Below are 15,901 nucleotides of genomic sequence, written 5' to 3'. Positions count from 1 at the left end.
ATTCTATCAATCTTTTAGAATACAGCAAACAAACATCAGTTTCCCATTCTCTTTGTCTGATTCCCTCAAGTCAGCGTTTATTGAACCCCTTTCGTACCAAGGGGGTTGAGTTAAGGACTGAGGAGAATGAATCAAAGACCTTCTTGAGGAGAAGCATACACTCAAGAGGAATACAAATAATGTTAACTATAACAAAAGAATGCAATTAAATACATGGCATGAACGGTGCAGGAATCCAATCTTGGAGGAGTAAAAAAGAAGGGGATAATTTTCACTCAGTGTTGGCAGGGACAAGTGAATCCAGCAGTTTAAGAGAGGGATGGCATTCAAATGAGGTCTTACAGTAAGTTTTCAAAATGGAAAAAGAAAAGATTTCAAACTTGATTTTGTTCTAGGAACCATGTGTGATGCACCTGCAATTTGTTCTTCTCATAAATGCTCTCTGCTTTAATAGAGCTTATTATCTCAACACAACACGGGGTCACTGAAAGCTCTATCTGAAAGCAATTTTACATATGAGATTTTTATTCTCTTGCTTTAGATATTTCTAAAATGTACCTCTCGAACAACATGTAGGCTGGTTACCTGTCCAGGGAGCTATTTTTAGGTGAAAATATCCAAATGAAAAGGAGAATCACTCTTCGCCTTTTGCTAGAATTTCTTTCCTCAAAATTCTGATATTTTGACAATGTCCTTATCCCAATACTGGTAAATTCATGGAAACTAAGCTGCCCGAGATGCAACCTCAGCTTCACTACTTAGCAAACTCCCATGATCAGGCTCATTAATCTGTCTATACCTCAGTCTCCCCACTTGTAAAATGAAGAGAACCGTATCCACATCACATGATTCTCATGAGAATGAACTGAATTATCAAGTAAAATGCTTAAAACAATATCCAGCACCCAGTAAATCAACAATAAATGAAACTTTTCCTAACCAAGCAGAAATATCTTCTAAGAGTTGATTTCTAATTTACTGTAACATTTTAATTCACTTTTATAAAGCAGACTTCGGAAATGTATTTACTTTCAAAGAAAGATGCCTTAAGAAATGGCTAAATTTTCCTAGACAGTGATGGCAGTCACAGAGAAATGGCTTATTTCAAAAGGTCCGTAACATAATTAAGGATAGAACAACCAGAAATTATATTGTATTATAACCAATAGAAAAAATAATTCACCGAAGTTAGGATTGACAGCTAAACTAATAGTTCTCTTTGTCTTTTGTCCCTTACACTTTTCCAGCCAAGTACTCTCCCATTCCATTTTATGTGCATTGCACAGGAAACCATTTCGAATCATAGACCCCCTCACAAATATCGGACTAGAGCAACAGTAAAATTTTTATTTTAAACCAAGAAAGAATTAGAGTTGAGTAAATTTTATTGTCTGTTCTTTCCACAGTGTTGCAATCCCCTATGCAATCTATGTCCCAAGCTGAAGAGAATTTGGTTGGCCCACTGCCAGCAGTAAGGAAATACGATACAGGCTGTAGAGTCTGATAAGGTCTCTAGCAGATGAAATACCATAAACATAACAAGCATCCTCAGAAAGTCCTCTGCTTACAGCAGCTGAAATTGTACCAATGCTTAGTGTGGGTGTTAAAGTACTCTGGGGTTCATGGGCTGGGTTCAAATCTTGGTTTTGCCACTTGCAAGATGTGTGACCAGGGGCAAGTTAGTTAACCTCTCAGTTTTTAAATTTGCAAATTAGGAACAGTAAATAAGTTTGTTATAGAAATTAAATTGGTTAGGATTTGAAAAGCATTTGGAATAGTGCTTGGCACACAGTGCTGTATAGCGACTACTAAATAAACATTGCAATAACTTTGGCATTTATGATTACTTCCACATGCAGATATGAAGAGGGTTTCAGTTTTTCACGTAGGAACCAGAACCATTAAATAAATTTCCAGAAAGATTATTTAAAATTTGATGCTGCAATATCAGCCATAAGGAGCATTTTACTTGCATTATTTCTTTAATATCCAGAGGTAAAAAAAAAAAAAAATTTGGATCTGAGAGTATTTTAGAAGTACAAAACCACATGTCTACTGGTAATTTCTAGATACCCAAAATGTTCATAATGAAAGCATCTATGGTAATGTCCACTATTACTTTAGGAGCTAGAAATTGAAATAGCAAAAATATTAACAATTCTCAATCACTATGAACATAGCATAAGTCACTTGGTTTATGGGAGAATTGATCCCTAAAACATTGATGGAAAAATATTTCAACTTCTCTCCATATAAGGGAAATACTACAGAGGGTAATAAAAAGCTGTGTTGCTGAGTCTCATTCATTTTTAATAATGTTAGCATTGAGACTTCCAAGAGCAGAGGTTGAAAACAACCAAGCCCTAACCACCCTTTTTCAATCCTAGACTGACCATTGTCTCATATGAACTGTAAATATGCCCTAAGTAAAAAAAAAAAAAAAAAAAATGTGTCCATTACAGGCCTCCATTTAGATGTAGATTGAAATATTTATGAAGGTTGAGATTTCAGCTGCTCATGAGGAGGAGACACACATATCACAGGTGGTCCCTTCACAATCAGATATGTCATTGTGGAACATGAGGCTTGTCCTTGCAAGGGAATTACTCTGGCTGGAACAGCAATTCTCATCCCTTAAATCATCAAGCCTGGCCAATCTGATTCTACTACTGTTGGGGTTTTTTGTTTTTTGTTTTTCAAGTAGATACCAATTTGCTCTGCGTATCCAAATTTTTTTTAAACTGTCATGAATTATTTGCTGTATAGGAGCATTTGGCGAACAGGCTGACAATGAACACTCTGCACCTGAAAATTATTTTATTATCTGAAGAGGTCCTACTCCAGAACATTCTCCGTGCTTTCACACTTTGGTTTAGGAGAAGTGTCTCAAGGGAACGATTCAAACAACAGGAAACCTCCATTATTTTTGTGGCAGGTATGAGAAAAATGGGCTGAAACAAAAGGCAGGATGAAAAAGGAAGCCCTTTTTTAAAGTTAGGATTTAAGTTCTGTCTGAAAAGAAGTTCAAAACCTAGGTTGGGTCCCAAGCTATTGTTTAAAAACAACAAACAAACAAACAAAACAGTAAAACTGCTTTTGAACTTGGAAAATTTTGTAAGGTGTTCTTGGTTGGGGGGGGAGGGGGGACTGGGGCCCTTAAAAAGTGACTTGTTAAAAAAAAAAGTGACTTGCTGATTTTCATCACCAAGGAAATGTTTCATAATATCAAATTCGTCCTCTTTCACATGGATGTATATACCACCCACTCTCTGTGCGAGGTGTCACTGAATAATAGTTTGGGGTTTTAAACCTGACGGTATCAATGCTGCAAAAGATAGGGGCCAACAGCTTCCAGGGCCAGACGCTTCTCTCTCTCCCTCCCTCCCTCTCTCTCTCCCTCTCTCTCCCTCTCTCTCTCTCTCTCTCACACACACACACCCATCTTGTTCATATCCTCCTATAAGATACGTGCTGGTAAAGACACTACACACAACCACGGCTCTGGCCCGCGCCAGGACCCTTCTCCTGTAACAAGGATCTGGGAATCGGGAAGCATCCTGGTAAAGAACCACCGGACGGCCTCCTCGCCCCGGGCTTCCTCCCCGTCTCCAACCACCGGTCTCCACCGGATCTCAGTCGGAACCCCAGAGCGACAGCCCCTCCCGGAGCCCGGGCCCCCCCTCCGGCCACGGGGTCGATTCCCAGGCCCTCCGGCCAGGAGGCGCTGCGGGCCGGTTCCCCGGGGCCACGGGCAGCCCGAACCCGGCCCCCTTGCATCCCCCTCCCGGCTTGCATTCCCACCCCCACCCCGCATCCCCCGCCTCCTCCCTCCCCCATTCCCCCCTCCTCCCCCCCCTGCATCCCCCCGCCCCCCTCCCATCCCCCCCCCCTGCATCCCCCTCCCCTCCATCCCCCCCCTGCATCCCCCTCCCTCCTTGCATCCCCCGCCCCCTCCATCCCCGCCCCCTGCATCCCCCTCCCTCCTTGCATCCCCCTCCCTCCTTGCATCCCCCGCCCCCTGCATCCCCCTCCCTCCTTGCATCCCCCGCCCCCTCCATCCCCGCCCCCCTGCATCCCCCGCCCTCCACCTCCATCCCCGCCCCCTCCCCCCCCCCCCCCCCCCCCGGCCCAGCCCCGCGGCGGAGCTCCGAGTTCCGCGCCGCCCGCCGGGGTTACTCCCGGTCACTCCGCGGCACGGTCTCGCCCCGGCCTCCGCACCCGTGCCCGGCCTCAGGCTGCCCCAAGAGACCAGGCGGCAAAGGGCAGGAAGGATGGGGGGCGGGGGGCCGGGCACCTCAGCTCCAGGTTTCCGCAGCCTCTTCTTCTAAGTCTTTTGTCTTTAAAAGGAACGGACCCCCCGGGGCCCCCCAAGCGGCCCGCAGCGCCGGCAGAGCCCGCTCGGGACGGCGCCCGGTCGAGTTCTCGGGGCGCAGGAAGCGCGCTGCGGGCGGGCCGGGGGCGCACGGGGCGGGCCCCCAGGTCAGAGCCCGGCCAGGCCGGCCCCGGGAAGAACGGACCCGGGCTGTGCCCCCCTCCGGCCCCCCCCCCCCGGCCCGAGGGGTTCGCGGCCGGCTCGGGCTCTCAGCAACAAAGGGGAGCGCGGGGCTCCGTGCGGCTCCCGGGGAGCAGCGCCCCAGTCCCACCAGGGCCCCCGCCGCGCGGCGCCCGCGCCCAGGGATGCTTCCCCGGCGGAGCCCCGAGCGCGGCAGCGCGGGCGGGTGCGCGTCGCCAGGGCTCGCCCCGGGGCGCCCTCCGCACCTACGCCGCCCCCGCCCCATCCGCGCTGCAGGGGGGCTCGGGCTGCCGCCCCCCAACCCCGCGCCTCCCCAGCCTCCTCGGCCCGGAAGCAAGGTCCCTAACGCCCGAGTCGCTGGAGAGCCTCTTACCTGCTTTCCACTTTCCTGTGCGCGTCTTTGCCCCCACCCCTGGAAAGACCCTTCCGGAGAAGGGGGGGGAACGCGGGGGGTAAAAAAGAGGGGCAGAGCACCCCGAGAAACGGGCTGTGGGCGCGCCGGTCCCACCTGCCCCGGGGACGGAGGTGCCGCCGCGCCCGCGCCCGCGCCCGCGCCCGCTCGGAATTACCGGGGCTTCGCCGCGACTAGTTCCTTTTATAGATTCGGCTGCGCCGGGCGCCGGGGTTACTGCCGGTCAAAGCCCGCTCGCTCCCTCCTCCCCGCCCCCTCCCCGGCCTCTGTTTATGTAGTTCAGTCACTCAGCAGAAAGCACGTGGAGCCGCGCCCCGCCCCTTAAACGGGCGACGTCCCGCTGCTCCGGGCCGGGCGCGGGGGGCGCGGCGGGCCCGCGGGGCGGGGGCGCGGGGGGCGCGGGGAGCCCCCGGGTGCCCCCTGCCCCGCCCGAGCCCGCCTGCCCCGGAGGGCGCGCAGCCCGGGGCCTGGGGCCGAGCCGGGGACTGTCTCCTTGCACGTTCCCTTCGGCCAATAGCACGGGTGGAAGCCGCTTCCTCCAAACTCGTGCTTTCAGCAGTTTTTCCCCCTTTGTTACTTCCCCCCGGTCGGAGGGATTGAGCGGCTGAAACCCCTCGGGACACCAACCCTTTAGCCTTTCCTTTCAAATGCCCAGGGTGTGGGGGAAGACGGACAGTCCTCCGGATAATTAGCAGTTTTTGTTTTCCACCACAAACCCTGACTTTGGTATTCAATAGGGGACTTATTTATTGCCTTTGGGAATCCCAGCCTGGGCCTCCCAGGTCCCTGCGAGGGCCAATGGAAAGCCTCTTGCTCCTTCTTTTTGCAAACCGAGGGGGAGGTGGGAGGCCACAAAAAAAAAAAAAAAAAAAAAAGGAACAATGTGAATGAGTGTCCCCCTTTTTATGCTCCTTGTATTGGTGGGAGTCTCAGTGATAAATACACAGAGCTCGTGTTTTGGCTTCTGTAGATTTGCAAAGTGCAGCTAGAGGATCACAGTTGTGAAATTATAGAACCATTCCAGTTCTCCAGCTTCCTCCTCTGGCTTAGCCATGACACTCAGAAGCGGACCGCCCATAACATTTGAGGGACAGAAGCCCAAGTGCGAATGGAGGCCCACATACCTTGTCTAAATATTTAAATCATACAGCCAGCCAACAAACTGTAAAATAAAGGTCTCCTGCCTTGACAAAGATGTCTTTGAAGCAACCTGGAAGGGCAGGTTCACATGAAGACTCTTCAGGGTCTGACCTGAGTTTTGGCAAGAATGTGGGGGGGGGGGGCTCAAACCCCTTGTCTTCCCACCCCCAGCTCCATTATATTCCAGAAGAACCTTCACTGTGTGCCCGTGGGCTTCAGCTGTACAAGCCCCCACCACTCCACACCACACCACACCCCACCACACTGTACTCACTAGTCAGGACCACGACTTGGAGAGAGAGGTACACACATCAGTGCTTCTGTCAGTGCTCAGGACAGATCCAGTGAGGAGGCCCATGCAGGCTCTGAAAGTGCACTTAGGGGCCTCAGGGCAAGGAGTTCTGGGTCCCTGGTCGGGTACTCCTAACTCCGGTGGCATGGCTCTGTGGCCCTGGGAGTGCTCACCCTTATGAGGAGGGCCAGAGCCAAGCCTTCTGAAGCCCAGGGCCCAGCAGCGTCTTGCTTTAGTTCAAAGGCTAACTCTGGCCAAGACCCTGGGATCTGGGTCAAATGTGGCTGAACCACATGATGTGCAACTTTCTGCCTCCATTTCTCCATCTGTAAAATAGACTGTGTATACTCTCTCTCTCTCTCTCTTCCTCACAGGGATTTTCTGAAAGCGAATTTTGTTCATTTGACCTCCTTGGAAGAAGAGTACTATAAACAAAGAGGGTGTTACTAGCTGACTGTTAATGTCATTTTCAGATACCAGCCATGGCCTATGAGGTTTTTCCCCTGCCAAACCATTAAACTCCAGGCCTGGCAAAGAGTTAAAAGTAATCTCTCTGACCCCCTAGATATCAAGGAAAGCTTTCCTTGTATGATCAGGGGAATGATTAGCTCTCCTGGACTCCTCATTCCCTGCCTTACCCCCCATCTTACACTCACCTATCAATGTGCTTAAAATCCCACCATCAAAATCATTAAAGGCTATGGTTCCCTCCAAAAAACCCCTATTAAAGTAATCACTTTGTGCTACTGGGGAATGAGTGACAGTAAATTCTGTACAAGTAAGACAAAGGTAGGATGGTGAATAAAAGAGGTGAACCCAAGAAGAAGAAAAGCCCCAGAGAGAGGATAGCCATTGATTTTATTTTCTTTTAATTGTTATTTACTTATGATAGTCACACAGAGAGAGAGGCAGAGACATAGGCAGAGGGAGAGGGAGAAGCAGGCTCCATGCACCGGGATCCCGATGTGGGATTCGATCCCGGTCTGCAGGATCGCACCCCAGGCCAAAGGCAGGCACTAAACCGCTGCACCACCCAGGGATCCCTAGCCATTGATTTTAAATTAAATACATAAGTCTACGGTTCCAACACCAAACATGATCACTTTTTTTTTTTTTGAGAGGGAAGTTAGGGGGTATGGGGGGGCGGGGCAGAGGGAGCAGGAGAGAGAGAGAATCTCAAGCAGGCTCCACACCCAGTGCAGAGCCTGACCTAGGCTCACAACTCTGAGATCGTGACCAGGGACAAAATCAAGTCAGACGCTTAAAAACTGAGCCACTCAGGCAGCCCTGTGATCATTTTTAACAAGAACAGTCTGTGGTGTCAAGAATCTGCTCACCCCTGCAAAGAATACATGAACACACTACAATGGTGGAAACATGTTTATTAGTCTTATTGATTTCTACCAATAAAAGAGCCCAAGTCCCCAAAGAACCCAAGTGATTTAGCCAAGTGACACAAGGACAGACATAAATGTCTGCTGATACGGAGCCCATATTTTGCAAGTGTGACAGGTTCGTATGACAAAAATACTGAATTCCAAAAGTTAGGGTGTAAGAGAATGTGTCCCTTGAGAAAGTTTGTAAACACGAATGCTCTCCCTTACATATCATAGGCTGATTCATTCCTGAGTATGCTTCAATGAGCTTTTCTCCGGCTCCTGATTCCTGCTAACACCCATATGAAAACCCCAAGTCCCCACCCTAGGTGATCTTTTCCAAATATTAAGTAGGAAGGCCCTTCTTTGTTGCTGTTACTCTAGAGAAGCTGATTCTGTAAATGTAGCCCAGGTGGCTTGAAGTTCTATTCTGAGATCACCCTGGCGTCTTCTAATTACAGACAGACTCGCCCTTCAGCCAGCTGTGACCTTGGAGACCCTGCTAGAGGTCATGGAACTTCAGAGAAACTCAATTTTATCATTCCATTGAGACTTTTAAGTTAGGTGTTACCGAAAAGGCTTTGCTTGGATGTTGCTTTGATATGTAGTATCTATTAACTGGCCTACGTAAGTGTACACATGCACCTGGTCTAAAACATAAATGATTTTCATGACACATGTGTTTTTGGTTGGTATGTACAGTCTTTGGCTTCCTTTGGAAACTGAAAAAGTAGAGTATCACAGGAAGTCGATGAAGAATAAAAAAAGAAAGTATTCTAAAAATAGCTTTTCAAGATGCATGTGTTACAATTAAGAACTAATAGCTGGATTTTTTGAGAATTGTTGGAGAATGTGAGGTGCCTCAAAGTTAAGGAGGAAAATAGGTAATTCTTTTTTCATGTAAGGAGGACTAAAAGGACCTACAGTTCATATTTGAGTCAGTTTAATTCCAATACATGGTTAGACACAAATCATTAAGCAATCAATATTCAAATTTTTGAAATGCAAGAAATACCACTATCTACGGAGTCAACCATGAATCACACAGGCCCTGAATACCTACAAACCCCATTTAATTGGACCAATGCAATCAATTGCCTTCTGTATTAATGTGACTCCTACTGAGACATAAGCAATATTCAAAATCATTACTGCTTCTGGACTCAAGTAAAATGTTTGTTCTGCTTGTCATTTGGGATCAGCAAGTTAGCCTGGATTGTAGACAAAACATTCCCCTGAATTACTAGTTGATCAGTGACTTACAAATTCTTTTGAAAACCCAACCTTCAATATGCCACCCTGGGAGCTCTCCCCTTAACAGCCAAACTGCTGGAACGATTTCATCTCTACTCCTTCCCTTTTACTCAAACCCTCCAGCCCATTTCAGGCAAACTCTTGCTTCCCCTGCTGAGTGTGTTCTGTCCAAGTTAATTAATGAGCTCCTTAAAAAGAAAGAGAGGCATATGTGTTTCCTTTTTGTACCATTAGAAAATAGTTTTCATGTTGAAAAATAGAAAAATGTCTCCAACCCAGAAAGACTGCGTCACTGGTAATGCCGATGACCTCGTTTAAGTCCTTCAGCTACCTGAGCTCTGGTACTTGACACTATTAACCACACCTTCCTTCCTGAAACTAGTTCTTCTCTTGTATTTCATGAATCTGGTTCACCTTTGACTCTCTTGCCTCTTTAACTGCTCTTTTTCTGACTTGTCTTTCCTTATATAAATGCCTCCTATTACTACTTTTCTCTTTTTATTTCTACGTGCTCCACTCCCTTAGCTTCACTTGAACCCCCCTCTCTGCAGCTCTCATCTCCTTCCTGAGCTCCTGGACTCTGCTTCTTGATGCACAACAGTGTCCAGCAAGACCAGCAGCGCGCTTGAGTCAGCTCCGTCCAGCTCAGAAGAGCTGACTGTGGATTTCTTCCCAGCTCCAGCTCCGCGATGTGTGACTTCCACGGGGCTAGCTTAAAATCGGCCAACGGTGGGAATATTTTACACCATTGGAGATTGGAGATAATCGGGTTTTTTTTTTCCTTTCCCCTTCTGTTTTTGGAAAGCAAGTTGTTTTTTTTTTTTTTAATTAAATTTTATTTACTTATGAGAGATACAGAGGCAGAGACATGGGTAGAGGGAGAAGCAGAACTCCCTGGGGGGATCCCCATGTGGGACTTGATCCCTGGCCCCCCAGATTACGACCTGAGCCGAAGGCAGACACTCAACCACTGAGCCACCCGGGTGCCCCTGGGAAGCGAGTTCTAACACTTACCAGCACAAACACTGTACAGGACATTCTGTGAGTAAACCCCCAAAGTAGTTTTCTTATCTTCCCTTTAACTCATCCTTTCTCCACCTGCATTTTATGTTTTATGCCGCTTGATGACATCATTATCCACTCACTGACTATGGGAAATCATAGTCATACTTGCTTAACTTTTCATCATTCTGTCTCCCTCTTTCTCTTATCATTCTAAAAGGCACCAGAGTCAGGTCAGCTGAACTCCTCAAGTATCTCTTAACTCTGTCCTTTCCTCTCCATCGCCCTGCCTGAGCAAGCCAAAGCCTGGGCTTCTGTGTTGTAGTAACCTCCAAACTGCTATTCTTGCCTTGAGTTTCTTCCCCTTCCTATTTATCTTCCCTACCACAATGGAGTTATTTTCGCTTGAGGAGAAAAAAAGCATAAAAATCAGCATAAAAGCAAAAACTGTCTAATCCTATCTCCCCTCCACCCAAAGTTTCCTAGGGTTCTCCATTGCTTACAAAGACAAAAATGCCCTCCAAGTTCCTTGAGGAAGCCTCCAAAGACCTTTGCAAACCCGACATTTGAAAGCCTTTGAGGCCCAATTGCAGGTCCTGCATCCTCCTCCATCCCCCAACCCTAGCTCATCTCTACTCATCCCCCATTCCCTAAACTTCCCCCGTCTCTGCTTCTGTAGCTTCCCATTGTTGGGAAACCCTTCTGGTCTGCATCCCTATCCTCCCAGGTAAGAGTACCTATTGGAGAAGATGGATAGGGTTAAATAACTAACTCTGCTGTGCTATGATTCTAGAAGCAGGAAGCCAAAGGGACAGAGAAGAGAGAGGGTATAGAAACCACTTCCTTCATTAGATGGAAAGGTGTGGGACACAAGGTAGACGAAAGGGAAGGAAAGAGAATTATTAAAGACAGATATTTTTTAAGTACCCAAATTAGTAGGCAAATAATACCGTCAGCTCAGATTCATTTGTAAGTGTAACAACAGAATCAGAGGGTAGACAGTGCCCTTAAGCTCAGAAAGAAAATAATTAGACTCTGGGGATTAAAAGAAATCAAGCGTTTCTTACAACAGAAGTGACGTGTGTGCATTCTTCTCTCCTGATCCAGTGTGCTTTTTTGACACTTGTTAAAAATTCATATTCCTGGCCGTGATTTCTGGGATGGAGGACAGGTTCCATTTCTTTGCCAGGATATTTCCTTCTCTCTGATATATTAGTAAGAGAATAAGTCATTAAAAACAAAAAAATCCTAGAAAATGTTCCAGATTTCCCTTCTCTCTTAATCACCTAGGGAGGCGAGCCTGTCTCTCTTTTTCCCCTTTAGCACTTTGAAGATGATTCCTTAAGGAATAGGTTTTCCCTTTGTTGACTCCTCCGTGGCCTTGTATTGTTTTGACCTGTCCTTGCACCAGTGCCCTTCAGAGCTTCTGAAATTACCTCAACAGAACAAATACCGTTGTCTCATTAAAGACTAACTGTCCAGGACACCTGGATGGGTCAGTGGTTGAGCGTCTGCCTTTGGCTTAGGGCATGATCCCAGGATCCTGGGATCAAGTCCCACATAGGGCTCCCCAGAGGGAGCCTGCTTTTCCTTCTGCCTATGTCTCTCCCTCTCTCTCTCTTTCACTGTCTCATGAATAAATAAATTAAAAATATTTTTAAAAAGAAAAAAAGAAAAGACTAACTGTCCAGATGTTGTGCTGTGACGGTGCCGTGGGAGCAGGGCTTTACGTCTCTTCCTTGTTGCCATGCTTCTGGTAACTGATGACCAGTGAAATCCGGGCAGTTTCTTACCTGGCTACCTGCCCCAGAAGCCTACATGTGCAGAATCACCCACAAGTTGTAAAGTAGTGGGAAATGGGCTTCATTTCCAGAGGCTTCCCACAGAGCGGACCCTAAAGCTACCTCTTGATTGACTCCATTAGCCAGCAGAGCTCAGCAGGAAGCGCCCACATCTGTCTACTTCCTGCTGGGCCTGGGCAGCCCTGGACACAGACTAGAAAGAGAAAAGAAAGCTAAACTGACGGTCTAGTCCTAAGATATCTAAAGATTCAAAATCAGAGGTTAAGGTAAGAGAGAAATGGTGTAGAAATGAAGATCCTAAAAACTGGGGGTGTTAGTGGCATGGGAATTGGCCCAACCTTCTGACAGGCAACTTAGAAACGTGTATGTAGAGGCTCTGACCCACTGATTTTACTGGAAGGAATTTATTCTGAAGAAATATCAACAAATATGATCAAAGACGTACGTTCAAACTGTCCCTCCGTTATCTGCAACAAAGAACATTTTAAAAATATTTGATCATCCGACGGCATGAAAATTCTAAAATCAACTCTGGTAATTGTACCTCATATGATACAATTCTACATAGTCATTAAAAATAAAAATAATGTTTTCAAAGGGAGTGACACGGGAAACCACTCATGATGAACATTAACTGAAAAAAGGCAAAGCTATAGTTACATGTATGTATGATTTATATTTGATAAAAATAATTAGTAGCATATTTATGGCCTTTTTAGTCAAATGTATGTACACAGAAGAGAATGGAAAGAATCCCACATGAAGCATTTTTCTGCAGTTGATGGTTTTAGGAGCAATTTTTTCATATATGTCTGTATTTTTTACAAAGTTTCTAGGATAGACATATGCTATTTTTTTGGCTGAGAAAAATAGCATTAAGAGGCGAGTTTGTAGATAAGTAGCGAGAGGAGAAAGTTTACGACCACAAAAAGGCAAACCATAAATTACCACATGGAAACAGTAAACCCTTACATATTTTAGAATAACGCATGCACAGTAATAAGGAACAGAAAGGAATATGGAGAGATGAAAATGGTTAGGCCAGCTAGAACATTTTGGTGAGTACGTTTATAAACTGTTTAAAAAAAAAAAGTGAGAGGGTTTTAAACCAATCCCAGGGATCCTTTGCAAAGTGAACATTCTCTATTTGTATGACCTATCTGTGTATCCTTGGGCATGTCACCTCACCTCTCTGTGCCTCAGTGTCCCCAACTAGCAAATGGAGGTAATAGTAGAACCTACTGTGCGAGGTTGGTGTTGGAAGAGTTCATGCGTGTGAAGTACTTACACTGTGCCTGGCGTAGAGTGAGTGCTGGCTACATGACAGATGCTGGATTCTTATTACCATTTGTTATTATTACTATTATTATTATCATCCCCAACAACAGTATAATTGGGCTTCATAATAACTTCATAAATAGGACCCCTTTCCAAAATTCTAATTTGCGGATTTTTTTTTCAATTGATGTGTCCAGTTAGATTAACCAGTATAAAGCACTTCACCAGGCTGAGGTTCCACTATGGTCCCATCTCCTTTTTATCTTTAATTACTCAAATCCCCACTTGCCTATTAGCAGGATGTCCCATGTCTCCTTCTTGAGATTTCCTTCCCGAGAATTACCTAAGAGCCCTGGGGGCTTCCAAAAAGATCTAGAGAGGCTAATTTTTAGCAGCCAGTTGCTCTGTCACTGGCACACAGCAGCAGGACCACCAAAGACTGGTTCCTCCAAGTCCCAGGTACCCTGCCTGCTGCTGGAATTATGTCCATGCTGGTCCTGACCTTGAAGGAGCCTTCAGCAGCACCCAGCTTTCAGGACTCCCAAGTTCACGCGTTAGTTTTTATCAGAAGTGCACACTGGTGGCTCCTGGCCACAGACGGCCCTTTGACACACAGTTTGGACTAACGTGTGTTGGTGTTCTATTTGAAGTGGTTGACAAGACTGAAAATGTCACACAAAAATCTTTATTTCTTGCTTCTGCTGAAACAGTGGAAGATCTGACCACACGCGGCCCGTTCCCACAAAGCAACAATTGGCTGATGCCAAAAAAAGGTTCCCTCTAGAAGAAATACGCTGTTTTCACTTTGCTCAAATCTCCACTAATCCCTGTCTTCTTCAATAGCCAGACTTATTACTCTGCACCACTTGCCCAGCCCCAGGCTTCTGAGTTTGCCTGTTGGTCTGAAAGTTCCCAGGGGAGTGTGGTGGCAAGGGAGACACTGGGAGGGGCTTGGGAGAGGCGGCTGAGGCTGAGCACCAAGGGCGGGGTAGAGGTGGAGGGTGGGGGTGGAGGAGGGTAGGCAGTGAATTATCTAAATCTTGGTGAAATCAGAACATAAAGACTCCTAACTCTGGGAAACGAACTAGGGGTGGTGGAAGGGGAGGAGGGCGGGGGGTGGGGGTGAATGGGTGACGGGCACTGAGGGGACACTTGACGGGATGAACACTGGGTGTTATTCTGTATGTTGGTAAATTGAACACCAATAAAAATTAATTTATTAAAAAAAAAATCTTGGTGAAATCAAACCTAGCCGCAAGTTCTTTTACCACCTAGCTCTCGTTTTCTGCATCAATAATCAGAAACACATCTTCCCTTCAGGATGGTAACCTTGACCTTCTACTTTTGCTAGTTCGAATTTGATGTTTTAAGGCACACTTTTACAACTATAAAGGAACACAACTCGAGACCCAAAGCAATGAAAGGCTTTACCACCCCTAACAAAAGCAACACCACCACCTCAAAAAAATCTCACCCTGGACTAGTATCAAAGTCCTAGTAAAATCAGCAGGGGGAAGAGTCAGAGAGGTCAGAAACAACCCTCTCCTTTGGTAACAAAAAGTGAGACCAAAGCACACGTCCACACCCCAAGGGCCCAAAGTTTGGTCCGAGCCACTCTGTTTATTGAATTAAATCCCTAGAGATAAACAGAGGAAGCAAGATGAAAAACAGTCAGCACTCCACTGGGGGTGGTCAGTAAAACAAAGTTGGAGAAGAGAGAGATGAATCAGAAAAACATGTGGGCAGCTGGGGAGACAAAAGCATTCCCAAATGAAATCTTCAGTGTGTGGGAGAGAGTTTTGAATGAGCTAAGATTCAATGAGATAATGACAATTATTTCTTTGGCAATTTGTCTGTCACCCTATATTTCTATGAGATAACCAGTGTGTCATATAAACCATGACACAATGAAAACCAAAGTCGCAGCTTCACCCTCTTCATTTTCTTAAAACCATGCAAAGGCCAATAGAAATGTGAGACGGTGAGACTTCAAGGAAACTGTGGAGTCATAGTAATCTGATTCTGAAAACAGAGGCTTTGACGAGAAGTTATATTTAAATCGACCATCAATCTATCAGGACATAAGTTCTAAATTTAGTAATAGATAACCTTTCCATTTTATCCTCCCAATCACCATATGCATCGAATCATACTCTTTACTAAACAAGGTGCATTAGTTGGTTTTTAACCATCTAAACACCTTGACGGTATGTTCCTTCAGCCCAAGAATTACAACTTCTAAAAAATGAGGAAGAGTGTTGGTAACCCACACATATTGAAGGCTGAAAAGTTAAATGGTGGGAATAACGTTGTTGGTCTCAGCAGTCCTCAAAAGATGCACTAGAAGCTCTTTTTTCTAGTATATGTGGTACAGACAGTATAAACTTTTGTGTAGCCCATGATATTTGAACACATCTGTTTGACTTGGGAAGATTTTATCATGGTCTAAAACTCGAACCTTCAAATTTTGCATGGGTTGTCGTAAAAATAAAAACGAATTTTTAAAATACATAAGTTAATACATGCTTATAGGTCAAATGTTCAGACAATAGGAAAGATATAAAGATAAAAAGACTATGAAGGTACAAAAAGGAAAATGAGGATCACTAGAAGTCTGCTACCCAGAGATGACGTCTGTCGATGTGCCTGGTGTACACCCTTCCAGAATTCTTTTTCTATGAATACATATTTGGACAAAACAAGTTCATGACATAGATGCTATTTGTAAACTATTATTTTCACTACATAATAAATTATGGACATTTCCCCAAGTAAACAAACGTAGATTTACATATTTTAAATGGAGGTATGATTCCCACTGTGCATAGGTAT

The 15,901-nt window shown here is 45.8% G+C and overlaps 1 protein-coding gene across 1 annotated transcript in view; it reads right to left on the bottom strand.

Annotated features, from left to right (window-relative positions):
• ABCA1 (ATP binding cassette subfamily A member 1) overlaps nt 1-5,091 on the bottom strand; it is a 126,196-nt gene extending 121,105 nt beyond the window's left edge. Inside the window, 1 exon segment of the mRNA XM_055301648.1 lies at nt 4,887-5,091. The gene's annotated coding sequence lies outside the window, so the exon portion shown is untranslated.
• Nucleotides 5,092-15,901: the final 10,810 nt, after the last annotated feature.

The sequence above is a fragment of the Nyctereutes procyonoides genome, unplaced genomic scaffold (genome assembly GCF_905146905.1).
Source record: "Nyctereutes procyonoides isolate TBG_1078 unplaced genomic scaffold, NYPRO_anot_genome, whole genome shotgun sequence".
Lineage (NCBI taxonomy): Eukaryota > Metazoa > Chordata > Mammalia > Carnivora > Canidae > Nyctereutes > Nyctereutes procyonoides.
Note: the sequence above shows the minus strand (reverse complement) of the source record. Positions and strands in the feature narration are given on the sequence as shown.